Below are 13,147 nucleotides of genomic sequence, written 5' to 3'. Positions count from 1 at the left end.
TAGTATTGTTTAAAATAGCAACATTCAAAAGATATTTGGTTAGTATCTATGGACAAAACAGATCAAACACAGCTGGAAGAGCCTCTTCCATTTTCACCATATTCTTATATTTTTCTTCTCTGTCCTGCTCTTTCCAAGATTGTATTTCACAAATGCATGCTTATTTCACATATTTCATACATGTTGCGGGAAATATTAAAACATGAACCTGCCAGCTCTCCAGTTCCTCTGGGCCACGTTCCTGCTTTCATACAGGCAGACCACAAGAATATGTCCCTGAGGGGTTCCAGCCAGCTCTGTTCCACATTTGAATAACCAAACAGAACTCCCATCTTTGAGCTTGGACAACACAAAACCCAGTAACCTGGTAAAAACAAGACTCAATGCTCATAGTTAACTATAAATAATATAGATAGCTAGTTAAATAGATAGATAGATAGATAGATAGATAGATAGATAGATAGATAGATATTCTCAATATACAAGATGCCAACACAATCATTTCAGAACCAATTGATAATGATAAACGCTGCCCACGTAGATTAGACAAATTATCCCAATATTCTAACTTTTATGATATTATAACAACCTGTCATAGCCAAGCTGATACCTCCCTGCTGCCATCTTTCTCCCCACTCATCACCCCCCATTCCCTGTCTCTGCATCTTATCTCTGCTTCCCATTTCCCTGTCTAACCACAGGCCTCACACTGCCCTAACGTAATTGGACAGGGAAGTTTCTGTGACACATACATGTATATTTAAAATGCTTTTAGTTTTGTGAAATGCATCTAATTTCTCCCCAAAGGTAGAAAATGAAGTACCAATTGCACACACCCTTTGGGAACAGTGAGCAGTCATCTGGATTGAGTTCAGATGTTGCTCTCAATGACCATGCTTTACTGTGTTAAAGCATCAGTAATCACCATTAAATGCAAACATAGTTTGGTAATAAAAACATTTATTTTTAAAAGTCTACTTTTCAAATGAGAAAAATTTAAAGTTAATTATCATATATTCTGCTCCTTGAAGAAAGGTTGTAAAACCATCTCCATTACAATGATTTTCATAACTGATAATCGAACAGATGTTGCTCGAGACCCTCTCTAAAGTCTAACCTTACTTTTTTTTTTTTCTGTGATACTTAAGATTAAAATTCTTTTCTGGATCCTCCATCACTTTTGTAGAGCCTTTCCTTTGAAAAGTTCACTGGGTGGATTTTCTTATATAAAGGTTAGCAATGGTAAAGGCTAACACTCATTGACTACAGTAAACTTAAAGCTAGTCCTACAATCTAAATATTTTCAATCAAATACATGACCAAAGAAAAACAATCAGAAATTGCTTATGGATAGGAACCTAAGGTGTTCTGTGTTATCATAGTAATTGTTGCTGTTATCAGTCCTGTCTTCTGACACAATTCTCTGGGTCCCCCTTTCTGGCCTTACTCCTCTACACCAATAGCTGTCCTTCTGCTTCTGTATGCCATGTAATCCATTAACCTCTCTGTTCTCCTTGGAGGTCTCTACCCATTTAACTGCCCTCATTCTAGTTTTCATTCTTGGCTTTGATTAAACTCTATGAAGTGACATAAAATAATTTTGGGGTGAAATACACACACACACACACACACACACACACACACACACACACACACACGCACACACACACACACACGCACGCACACACATGCACACACACACATTTTTAGCAGGCTTAGTGGCACAAACTGAAGTAGACAGAGGTAATAGAGGAATGCTGCTTACTGACTTGCTCCTCATGGTTTATTTATCCTGCTTTTATTTTTTATTTTTATATAGTCCAAGACCATTTACCAAGGTATGGAATCTCTGTCAGTGGCCTGTATCTTCTCTGATCACTCATTAATCAAGGAAATACCCCGCAAAATTTACTATAGTCCAATATTATGGAGACAGATTTGTAGTTATTTTCTCTCCTCAAAAGACCTCAGGTTATATCATGTTAAAAAAATATAACAAGCATAATTTCAGTCTACTTAATACAGAGACACACAAATACACACACACACACACACAATATGAACAAGATTGCAAATTCCCTTCTTTCTATTTCATAACTAAAATGTGCACATAGGTATTAATGATAAAATGTAGGTTGTATAAATTTTGTTAGACTATATATTTGAGTAAATTTCTTGTATTCTTAAGATTGCAGCATAAGTGGTTCATAGTCAGTAAATGTGTGTGTGTGTGTGTGTGTGTGTGTGTGTGTATGTGTGTGTGTTTGCATGTACATTTCATGGGTGTCTTTAATTAGCAATTAGACTCTTGAACAAAATAAAATAGAACTGAAGAATGTTTCAAAGCACAGTCTTTGAGATGGCACTGTACTGCTCAGTGTCTCCAAGGTAGAAAAAAGAACTGTCCTTGACTGTGATTTCATGTGTCAGTTTTTATTGTGGGTCTCCAAAATGACAAAGGGAATAAAGTCTGAATCAATTCTGTAAGTGCACTTGAGGAAGGACCTTGAATCCTCATAAAAAAAATACCACTAATGAAAACACCATGTTCATTCTTCATCCAAAAAGCCTAAAGTGATTTTTGAGGGCCACTCAGCAATAGAGGGTTAATGTCTTGACCAGGCTCTAAAAGTATTTTCAGATGATTGCATTGAGGTTCTCAGAAGTTAGTGCCAGCAATCACAGTATGAATCATATCTAAACAGAAAAGATACCCTGTCAGGAATTTGCAAGGTAGGTCAGAAGTTTAGATGATACAGGGAGTTCTACTTCAGATGGCTCTCATATTGTGTCCTTTTGTCTCAGAAAGATTTCAGTGGGTATTTTTGTATTTCAATTCTGGAACATATACAAATGGTGCAAATATATAATAATAGGACCTTTGTCAGGATTTTAGGCCTGTGAGAACACTGCTGTTTCTTTATAGAAACAAACAATACTGAACTTCACCAAATAATTCCAAGAAGCTTATCATTAAAAGCTGTTTTATAGTTCTGGATTTATTGAGATGCTTTATTCTATAACCAAATATGTGGAAGACAAAGTACTGAAGATAGTACTTAATCCTCATTAAATTTTCTTGTGGGTTTTACAGAACAATTGTTTCCTAGACTGCAAACATAGGCTTTTCTATGTATGACTCAGGATATAAATTATTGATTGAATATGGATTTGGCTCTATTTTTAAATACTGTATTTTTCAGGTATTTTAACACAGAAGTTTGTCATAGCCATTATCATCGAGGCTTTGGACATGTTTTTATCAGTTTGTGAAAGGTCTGGTACATTGTGTACTTTGGCAAGGGACTTCTTCACCTAGCTCTGTTAGAAATTCTAACTAAACAAAGTGAGCCACACACCAACCAACAGAAGAAAAAAAAAGAGGCCACTTTCATTCGAAAAACTTGGAAGAAATTGGCCCATGTACATATGCCTGCTGCAAAGACAACAATCGATCATAATGACTTTCAACTAAGTATATGACAATTCTACCACTCTTGCATATAAGAATACCTGTGATAATAACAACCAACATCACACATCTGTAATGTTTATATTGATGATTCTGTTGTAGGTTACTTTGTTGAGTCAGAGGTATCATGTTTCCTTGAGACCATCTAACATACATGCATAGTCCCAGTGAATGTTCAGTGCCCTTTTATATAAATGTTATATATATGTATACAGTTTTCTATCCTTCTATTTCCCCCAGTTCCTCCACAACTCCTCTCCCATCCCTATCCACTCCCTTTCTGTCTCTCAGTAGAAAAGCACAGGCTTTGTAGTAATAACAACCAAACTGTATAATACAATAAACAAAGAACATCACATCAAAGTTGGACAAAGCAAACAAAAAAGAAAAAGAGCCCAAGACAAGGCTCAATAATAAGAGATCTACACACTTATACCTCAAGAGCCCCATATAAACTCAAGTGAAAACTATTCACTCACACACACACACACACACACACACACACACACACGCACACGCACACGCACACGCACACGCACACATACACACACATCAAAGGAAATAGAAGTAGTAGTGAGAGTTCTGTGTAAGCATCAGCTTGACCTCTCCAGTTTCACTGTGTTCTGCGGGGGTGTTGTCTTTAGCAATGGAGACTTGGTGTCAGTTTGTGGAGAGCAACCTGCTGTCTTGGAAACACCTGACTTTTTGGGGGTAAGGGGGGTCCCATAGGACCCCTTTGGCCAACAACTAAATTGGATGTAAACCATTTGGTGATGAGGGATGGTCACTTGGAACTCTGTATTCCTCATTATTTAGACAATTCTTTAGAATTGCTGTCATATATCTTAAGAAGTTTCCACTGCAGTAGGTCCCTATATCACCCATCAAATGCTGGATCCCCTCTTTCAACTAGATATCTCTCCTTGCCTTGTGTTCCCTTGTACCCAGTTCACTGGTGAAATCTATTCTATTGCCCCCTTCCAAGGAGAACCATTTATCTCCCCTACTCCCGTTTATATCTAACCTTTCTGGATTTGCCAGTTGTTGTTTTAGAACAACTCTATAGAGAAAATGTACTGCATTTTCTTTATCCTTTCTTCTGTAGATTGGCATCTTGATTGATTCCAATGTATGTCTACTATGAATACAGCAGCAACAGTCATGCTTGAGCAAGTGTTCTTTTGGTAGGATGAATCATCCTTTGGGGATATGCCAAGAGTGGTAGAGCTTGTTCCTGACATAGGTTCATTTCCACATTGCTGAGCAATCATCATAACAATTTCCATAGTAGATGCCCAAGTTTGTACTCATACAAAAACTGGATGAGTGTTGTGGTTATTCCACATATTTGGTAGAATAAACTACCATAAACTGTAACTTATTTTAGACATTCTGCCAGATAAAAGATGAAATCTCAAAATTAAAAAAAAAAAAACCTAAACTATCTTAAATAAATAAATCAAGTGCATTTAGATGCAAGTACATTGTGATAATATACAAATACCTGCACCTTGGACATTTCATCCATAAAATAAGAATTAGGTCTATTAGATCATTATAGATCAAAAAAATCTTACAGGTACAAATAAAAATCAAGAAACCCTCTGCCGTTGTTCCAGAAATCGAGAAAAATGTTCTATAACTTTTGCAATAACATATAAGTTTGATATCTCAAAATAGATGATGATGATGATGTAAAAGGAGTCTGAATAAAACCTGATATAATAGAGTAATATTAGGGTATTTCAAAAATAATGTACATTCGGTGTCACTATTTTTTCTGTTGCTGTTATCTGGCTGTTTCTAAGATTCAAGAAAATGACTTTCAACAAGCTACAGTAAAATGGCTCAACAGGCTGTATTTATTTAATTTGCAAGTGCATGTGCACACACACACACACACACACACACACACACATACACACACACACACGAAAAGCTATCAATTTGGGAATTTGGGTCAGAAGACAAGGATGGGAGAAGTGGTATAATGATGTTTTAATTCAAACATGCTATTAAAATAAAATAATCATTGTTTAAATTTAAAAGAATCCACTATTTAAAATTTTAAGGAATAAATTTTGTTACTTTCAGCCTGACAATCACCCACATTTCTGCATACAGTAATAATCTGTTTACATTTACTCTACTACATTTGCATAGTGTTTTACTGTAATGGTATCTAGGATTTAAATTAATCATGCATTTCTCGTTTACATTTTTCTTTTTCTGGTGAGGCTGTACCTCCTAGAGGCATTTTCTTTTTAAATATTTTTTGTTAGGTATTTTCCTCATTTACATTTCCAATGCTATCCCGAAAGTCCCTCATACCCACCCCCCACTCCCCTATCCACCCACTCCCACTTTTTGGCCTTGGCGTTCCCCTGTACTGAGGCATATAAAGTTTGCAAGTCCAATGGGCCTCTCTTTCCACTGATGGCAGACTAGGCCATCTTTTGATACATATGCAGCTAGAGATAAGAGCTCCAGGGTACTGGTTACTTCACATTGTTGTTCCACCTATAGGGTTGCAGTTCCCTTTAGCTCCTTGGGTACTTTCTCTAGCTCCTCCATAAGGGGCCGTGTGACCCATCCAATAGCTGACTGTAATCATCTACTTCTGTGTTTGCTAGGCCCCGGCATAGTCTCACAAGAGACAGCTATATCTGGGTCCTTTCAGCAAAATCTTGCTAGTGTATGCAATCGTGTCAGCGTTTGGAAGCTGATTATGGGATGGATCCCTGGATATGGTAGTCTCTAGATGGTCCATCCTTTTGTCTCAGCCACAAACTTTGTCTCTGTAACTCCTTCCATGGGTGATTGTTTCCAATTCTAAGAAGGGGCAAAGTGTCCACACTTTGGTCTTAGTTCTTCTTCAGTTTCATGTGTTTCTCAAATTGTATCTTATATCTTGGGTATTCTAAGTTTCTGGGCTAATATCCACTTATCAGTGAGAACATATCATTTGAGTTCTTTGGTGATTGTGTTACCTCACTCAGCATGATGCCCTCCAGGTCCAACCATTTGACTAGGAATTTCATAAATTCATTCTTTCTAATAGACGAGTAGTACTCCATTGTGTAAATGTACCGCATTTTTTGCATTTCTCTGATGATTAAGGATTTTGAACATTTTTTCAGGTGCTTTTCAGCTATTCAGTATTCCTCTGGTGAGAATTCTTTGTTTATCTCTGAGCCCCATCTTTTAAGGGGGTTATTTGATTTTCTGGAGTCCACCTTCTTGAGTTCTTTATATATATTGGATATTAGTCCCCTATCCAATTTAAGATAGGTAAAGATCCTTTCCCAATCTGTTGGTGGCCTTTTTGTCTTATTGATGGTGTCTTTTGCCTTGCAGAAGCTTTGCAGTTTCATGAGGTCCCATTTGTCAATCCTTGATCTTACAGCACAAGCCATTGCTGTTCTATTCAGGAATTTTTCCCCTGTGCCCATATCTTCGAGGCTTTTCCCCACTTTCTCCTCAATAAGTTTCAGTGTCTCTGTTTTTATGTGGATGTCCTTGATCCACTTAGATTTGACCTTATTACAAGGAGATAGGAATGGATCAATTTGCATTCTTTTACATGATAACTGCCAGTTGTGCCAGCACTATTTGTTGAAGATGCTGTCTTTTTTCCACTGGATGGTTTTTGCTTCCTTGTCAAAGTTCAAGTGACCATAGGTGTGTGGGTTCATTTCTGGGTCTTCAATTCTATTCCATTGGTCTACTTGTCTGTAGCTATACCAGTACCATGCAGTTTTTTATCACAATTGCTCTGTAGTATAGCTTTAGGTCAGGCATGGTGATTCCACCAGAGGTTCTTTTATCCTTGAGAAGAGTTTTTGCTAGGCATTTTAAACAAATTTTGTATTAACACTTTTTTTTCTCTAGAGAAAATACTCACCAAACAAAATTGCTGTGCTATTTAAAAGTGTTTTCATTTTAATATTCACACAAAAAAATCTTGTCATATCACTATCCCCAAAATAATTTTGTTTTTTATGAGTGAACAGATTTGTGTAGAGTATTGAACCCAGATGCTGTGAAATAGTAAGTGTGATTGCTGATACTCACTATGTCTTCCACACTTGACTGTATTTTCTACAGTTCTTTTTTATGAGTATTATTTTCTATTGTAGCAATTCAGATATGTTTGTAGTGTTATTTTATTTCCATTTAAATTTGTGCTCTGTGTACACTTAAGCACATTTACATATCCCTTTCAATAAAAGTTTATTCAATTGCTATGTACATTTTAATTAATTTTGAGGCATCATGGAACCAAAATGTTGATCTCTTTATAATGTATACTTTTATAATGTATTTTAGGAGGTAACTTTCTCCTTGGCATCTTAGTTTTGATTAGAAGCAATTTATTAAATACATATTTTTATTTTTTTCATGTCTTTGATTCCTGGTCTTTAAGACTATTTTTGTGATCCTTTTTAGTACATCATCTAAGATTCTTTTGAAGCTCTAAGACTCATTGTGGCAAGAAGCCAAGACTAGAGTCAGAAAATCTAATGTATTGGGAACAATTATATTGACTTAAAATTGTAGAAATACATTAAGTATCTATGAAGATATAAAAACCAATCAACGATTGCAAATTTGTATATATGCTGATCATTTTCCATTGTAATATTATGGACTATATAATAAAACATGTGATGTCAGAAAAGAACCAGTAAAGGCTATTAAAGTCATGTCATAGGTGCAAATATTGGACTAACTAGATATGAAAATGTAAATTCATTGAACCGCTTTGGAAATTGGGTAACAAATTCTGAATCTGAACATACAAATACATTCTGAGCCATGGTGATTTACTCAATATACCTTAGTCAACTGTTACCAACAAGAGATACAGTTCAATGTGTAGATTATAATAGACGACTATAGTAAACTTGCACCAAAGTCTAAATAGTCTAAACTTTCAAATATATTCATAACATTGATAATTTTCAATTTCTAATTTGAAATTATTAACAACCTAATTCTAATTAACAATTTTGAGGATAATATAGAATAATTATGATATCCTACAATAAAAATATGTGAATTGGTCTCTTGTTTCTCTCTCAAAATACTCTATCATAATATTTTAATGTTTCTTATGATTAACTAAGGTAATATCTAAAATGGGATCTGCTACACAGAAATATGATTTATACCTCTGGCAGCACAGTTGGGACAGCTGAAAGTTATATAATTTTGTTCACAAAAATGCTGAATTTTATAAATTATTATTTATTTTTGAAAAATACTGATTTGTACTTTCTATTACATTGGACTGCAGAGAGAGGAAACCAAAAGTAAAATTGTAGGTTCTGTAAGAAGTAGTCTATTCTAAGCAAAACCACATATATATGCTTCAAAAAAATACAGTCCACAAAGAATTAAACAAAAAACTTCATAGTTGCGCTTAAAGGTGCCAGAGAGGTAGATTAGAAGGTTAAGCCTTCTCTAACTAAGCCTTATAATCATGATAAAAGTTCAATCTCCAGGGCCCATAATGTTTCTGTAACTTATACATATTTGTTCTGTGACCTGCTCTTTCTGTTTCTGTCCTTGTCTATCGTCTATCACCCCCATCTCTCTCTCCCTCTCTCTCTCTCACTCTCTCTCTCATTCACACACATATAAACACATATACATTATCACTCTGATGCAATAAACAAAGAAACAAACAATAATTAAAAAGCTAGATGAAATGTAATGAAGTAAAAAATATTAACAGAAAATATCAAAAGAAGTAAAAAAGAAAAAAAGCATAGAATGCTTTTCTAATGAAATTGTTGTGTGTTTTTGCCCCGTCAATCTAATAGAATATGTAGCACTAAGAATAAATACTCATTGCATACAAAATAATTTTTGTCTTACAAATTTAATGTTGGAAATTCCATGTAGAGAGCAAGGCAATATCACTTTTATTAAGATTAGAAACATCCAATGATGCTCTCATGTGTCAGAATTCAGAACAAGGTTACCATGAGAGGCAAAGGAAGGTGTATAGAGTTGATAATGCCCTTTCTCTTCCTTGGAGTGTGCTTATCTGCATGGAATTTAAGAAAGCATAGTGGTGTCTACGTTCATAGATTTGGACTCAAATAATTTTAGTAATACAAAAGGCATGTTTCCTCCTTTTCTTCTCAGCTTCATAGGACACCATGATTTTTTGGTGATTACTCTTCTCATTATCAAATCATTGGTTTCTCTCTAGCTGTGCGATTTAATTTCCACAACATAAACGGATTTGAATCAATACTTTGGAGAACCTGTCTTTCATTTGCTTTTCTTTCATACTCAAGAACCTGACACATTTGTAACAATTCAGTGCCTTATTCTAGCATTCCTTGTAGTCCTCTTCCCTGAGTTTAATCTTCAAAAAGAGTCCTAAAATGAGTGATGCAATGTACTTCTGTCATACACTGTATTTCTAGCTTCACTGAAGTTCCTGATTACTGGGACTTTTTAAAGTATACACCTATACAAAACCAGTGGCATTAATTTATTGAAAGGAACCTGGCCTTATAATACTTAGAGAGAAAGGCTGAATTTTTCCTCCATGAGAGTTTTCAGGATAAATTTGGATGATCTCATCAGATAGGACATAAAATATTATAACTGTCATTCATTTTTCAAATTTTGTTTTTCTCATTTTGCTATGTAAGAGGCAGCAAGATATGTTTTATATATTTGACATGTCCTGTATATGACAGATTGATTTAAAAAAAACAAATATTGATAGGTGTCAGAGCATGAAAAAGTGTTTCCTTTTTTGAATAACTTATTAAACACATTGGATACATTATATTGAGGCATTCTGTGAGGCAATATTTTGAGATAATTGTTCTCATCTATTTCTAATGTGTTAAGAACAGTATTAAAGGAATCTACCTCCTCAGTCAGAATCTCATATGTAGTCAATTTCAGATCCATTCGATCTTCTGTTACTTAATACCAGAATCCATTTACTTTGAGGTTTTTCATTTTATGTTGTATACACTCAGGAGTTCCCAAAAGAGTTAGTTATGTATAGAAGTCATAAAATTTTAGTCATAATAATTCTCTCTCAAGTACTAACAGCTACTGCATAGGACATTATATAAAGCTATCTTAGTAACCCTTTGGTGGTTTCAAAAACTGTTGAAAGACTTGTGATGTAAATTAAAGCTAATAGCTCTGTTGAGCTTTAACCCTTTAGTATCTCAGTATTAGAGCTAATGGTTTGTGTTTGAACACTGGGTGTTCTACAGAGGAAGAAGAAGGCATGCTGCTGGAGGTGGCATTTTTTGGAGGTTTAGAGGAGAATGTGATTTCAGAGAGATTTCATCTCAGCCTCTAGCATGAGATGAGTGATAGGAAAGTAGAAAAGCAAAGAGTTGAATGCTGTATGCTGTCTGATAGGTAACAGGAAACAGCTTTGTCTACTGAAGTGAAACTTGAGTGGGGCATGTTCAGTTCTGACATAACACATTTGTTTGAGAATAATAACTTAGATTTAGTGACTGTACTAAAAGTATATCTGTACCCTTTAACCATTTCCTTCACCTCAGCTTGCATGATAAAATAGACTGTGGGACAGGTCCTCCTCCACTTGGACCATTGAAATTAGCAAAACATTCCCCCATTTATTTCTCTTACAGAAAATATTTTTTTTCATGCAATATATTAGGATTATATTTTCACTTGCTATACCTCCTCAAAGATCTCTCTACTTCCCTGTCTCCATCTGAATCCAGTGCCAATGCAGTTCTTTCATAAAAAGCAAACACACATCTATATAATAATAAAGTGAAATATGATGGAATAAAAAAAAGTATCAAAGGAATAGGACAAAGCAAACACCAAACAGAAAGAGCCAACACAAAAGCACAAAACATACATATACACACAAAGTCAAACAAATATACCACATTCCTGTTCACACACAAAGGAATCACATAAAAATACAAAACTGGAAGAGATAATATATACCCAAAGGATCTATAAGATTATAAAATCACTTCTGTATTTGCCATGCCCTGGCATACCCTCACATGAGACAGCTATATCAGGATCCTTTCAGCAAAATCTTGCTGGCATATGGAATAGTGTCTGGGTTTGGTGGCTCATTATGGGATGGATCACCAGGTGGGGTAGTCTCTGGATGGTCCATTCTTTCTTCTTAACTCCAAACTTAGAGAAAGTACCCAAGAGCTGAAGGGGTCTGCAACCCTATTGGTGGAACAACAATATGAACTAACCAGTAACCTCAGAGCTCATGTCTCTAGCTGCATATGTAGCAGAAGATGGTGTAGTCGGCCATCATTGGGAAGAGAGGCCCCTTGGTCTTGCAAACTTCATATGCCCCAGTACAGGGGAATGCCAAGGCCAAGAAGTGGGAGTAGGGTGGGTAGGGGAGCAGGGCAGGAGGAGTGTATAGGGAACTTTCGGGATAGCATTTGAAATGTAAATAAAGAAAATATCTAAAAAAATATATAAAAATTTTAAGATGATGTTTGGTGAAAGTAAGTGAGGTCACCAAGAGTTCTCTGCCAAATTTGCGAACTCTTCAGCCTAAAAGCTAAGGGATCAAAGGGTTAAGGTCCATAACCTGTAAATTAATCATCCCAAGTACACCTTTCCTCTTTCAATTTCATGACCAGTTGTTCTGTGACTCTAATAGGGAGCATATACACAATACACAATACAGACCTGTACACAGTAGCAAGCTGCTCACAGTAATGGAAGAAACAGCAGTGATTGCAGAGTAAAAGCATCAGACCCTTTGAGATACAGAGAATTTCATACACTGTCACCACTTATGGGAGAAAAAGTTTCTCTTATACTCCTTTAAGCAAGTTGTTATTGTAGATCTGTCTGGTACTTGCAGGTGGATTTCTACTTTAACTAATATAGTCACTTCCACAAACTGTCAAACTTTTGCTGAGACAGCAACAGTGAAGATAAATGATAAAAAGTGGATTTTAAAAACAAGGTGGTCTGTAAGGATAGCCAGTAACAAGATGAACACAAAGTTTTCAAAGTTGTCTAGTTATTTTGCCAAGGCTGCTGAAAAAAAATTGAATTTTTAACACATTTTAAGATTTTTCTAACATAACTGTTTTAATAGGAAGAAGATAAAGGAAAATACTTTGTAAAGATGAAACTGAAAGGATTTGCTGACGTGAAGAGAGAAAGAAGTCTAATTAAAGAGGGACCTAGGACCTAGTAATTGTTGATTGGTTGTCGGATGACTCCATTAATCAAAACAGGAAGCATGAAGATGGATCGTGACTTCTGGGAGGAAGATGATGAGTTTAGGTTTTGTTGCTGATGAAACACTAAAACTTGGTCGCCTCACATAAGAGAAAATTGAGTCCGTTCCACGGGTGAATCAGAATCTTTTTGAGCATAATATGTTTCTCCCTAATTTTTTTCCTGCCATTAGAGAAAGCCATGAAGATGAAACAAAGTGATAATTCAGCATTTAGGATTTTCATTTTTATTTAGGGTGGCTTTTGATTTCTTTCCTTTACATTTTTTGTTCGTTGTTTTGTTTTGTTTTGACTTGGCTTTTTAAATTTTGCAACATATAGAAAACATCCTAAGATTGGGAAGTGGCAGTTTTATGTATTCCAAATATTTCTATTTTTATCATTAGAAAGAAAGCATCGGAGTGATAACAAC

Source organism: Mus musculus, chromosome 15 (assembly GCF_000001635.26).
Source record: "Mus musculus strain C57BL/6J chromosome 15, GRCm38.p6 C57BL/6J".
NCBI classification, from domain to species: Eukaryota; Metazoa; Chordata; class Mammalia; order Rodentia; family Muridae; genus Mus; species Mus musculus.
This window is presented reverse-complemented; position numbering follows the sequence as displayed.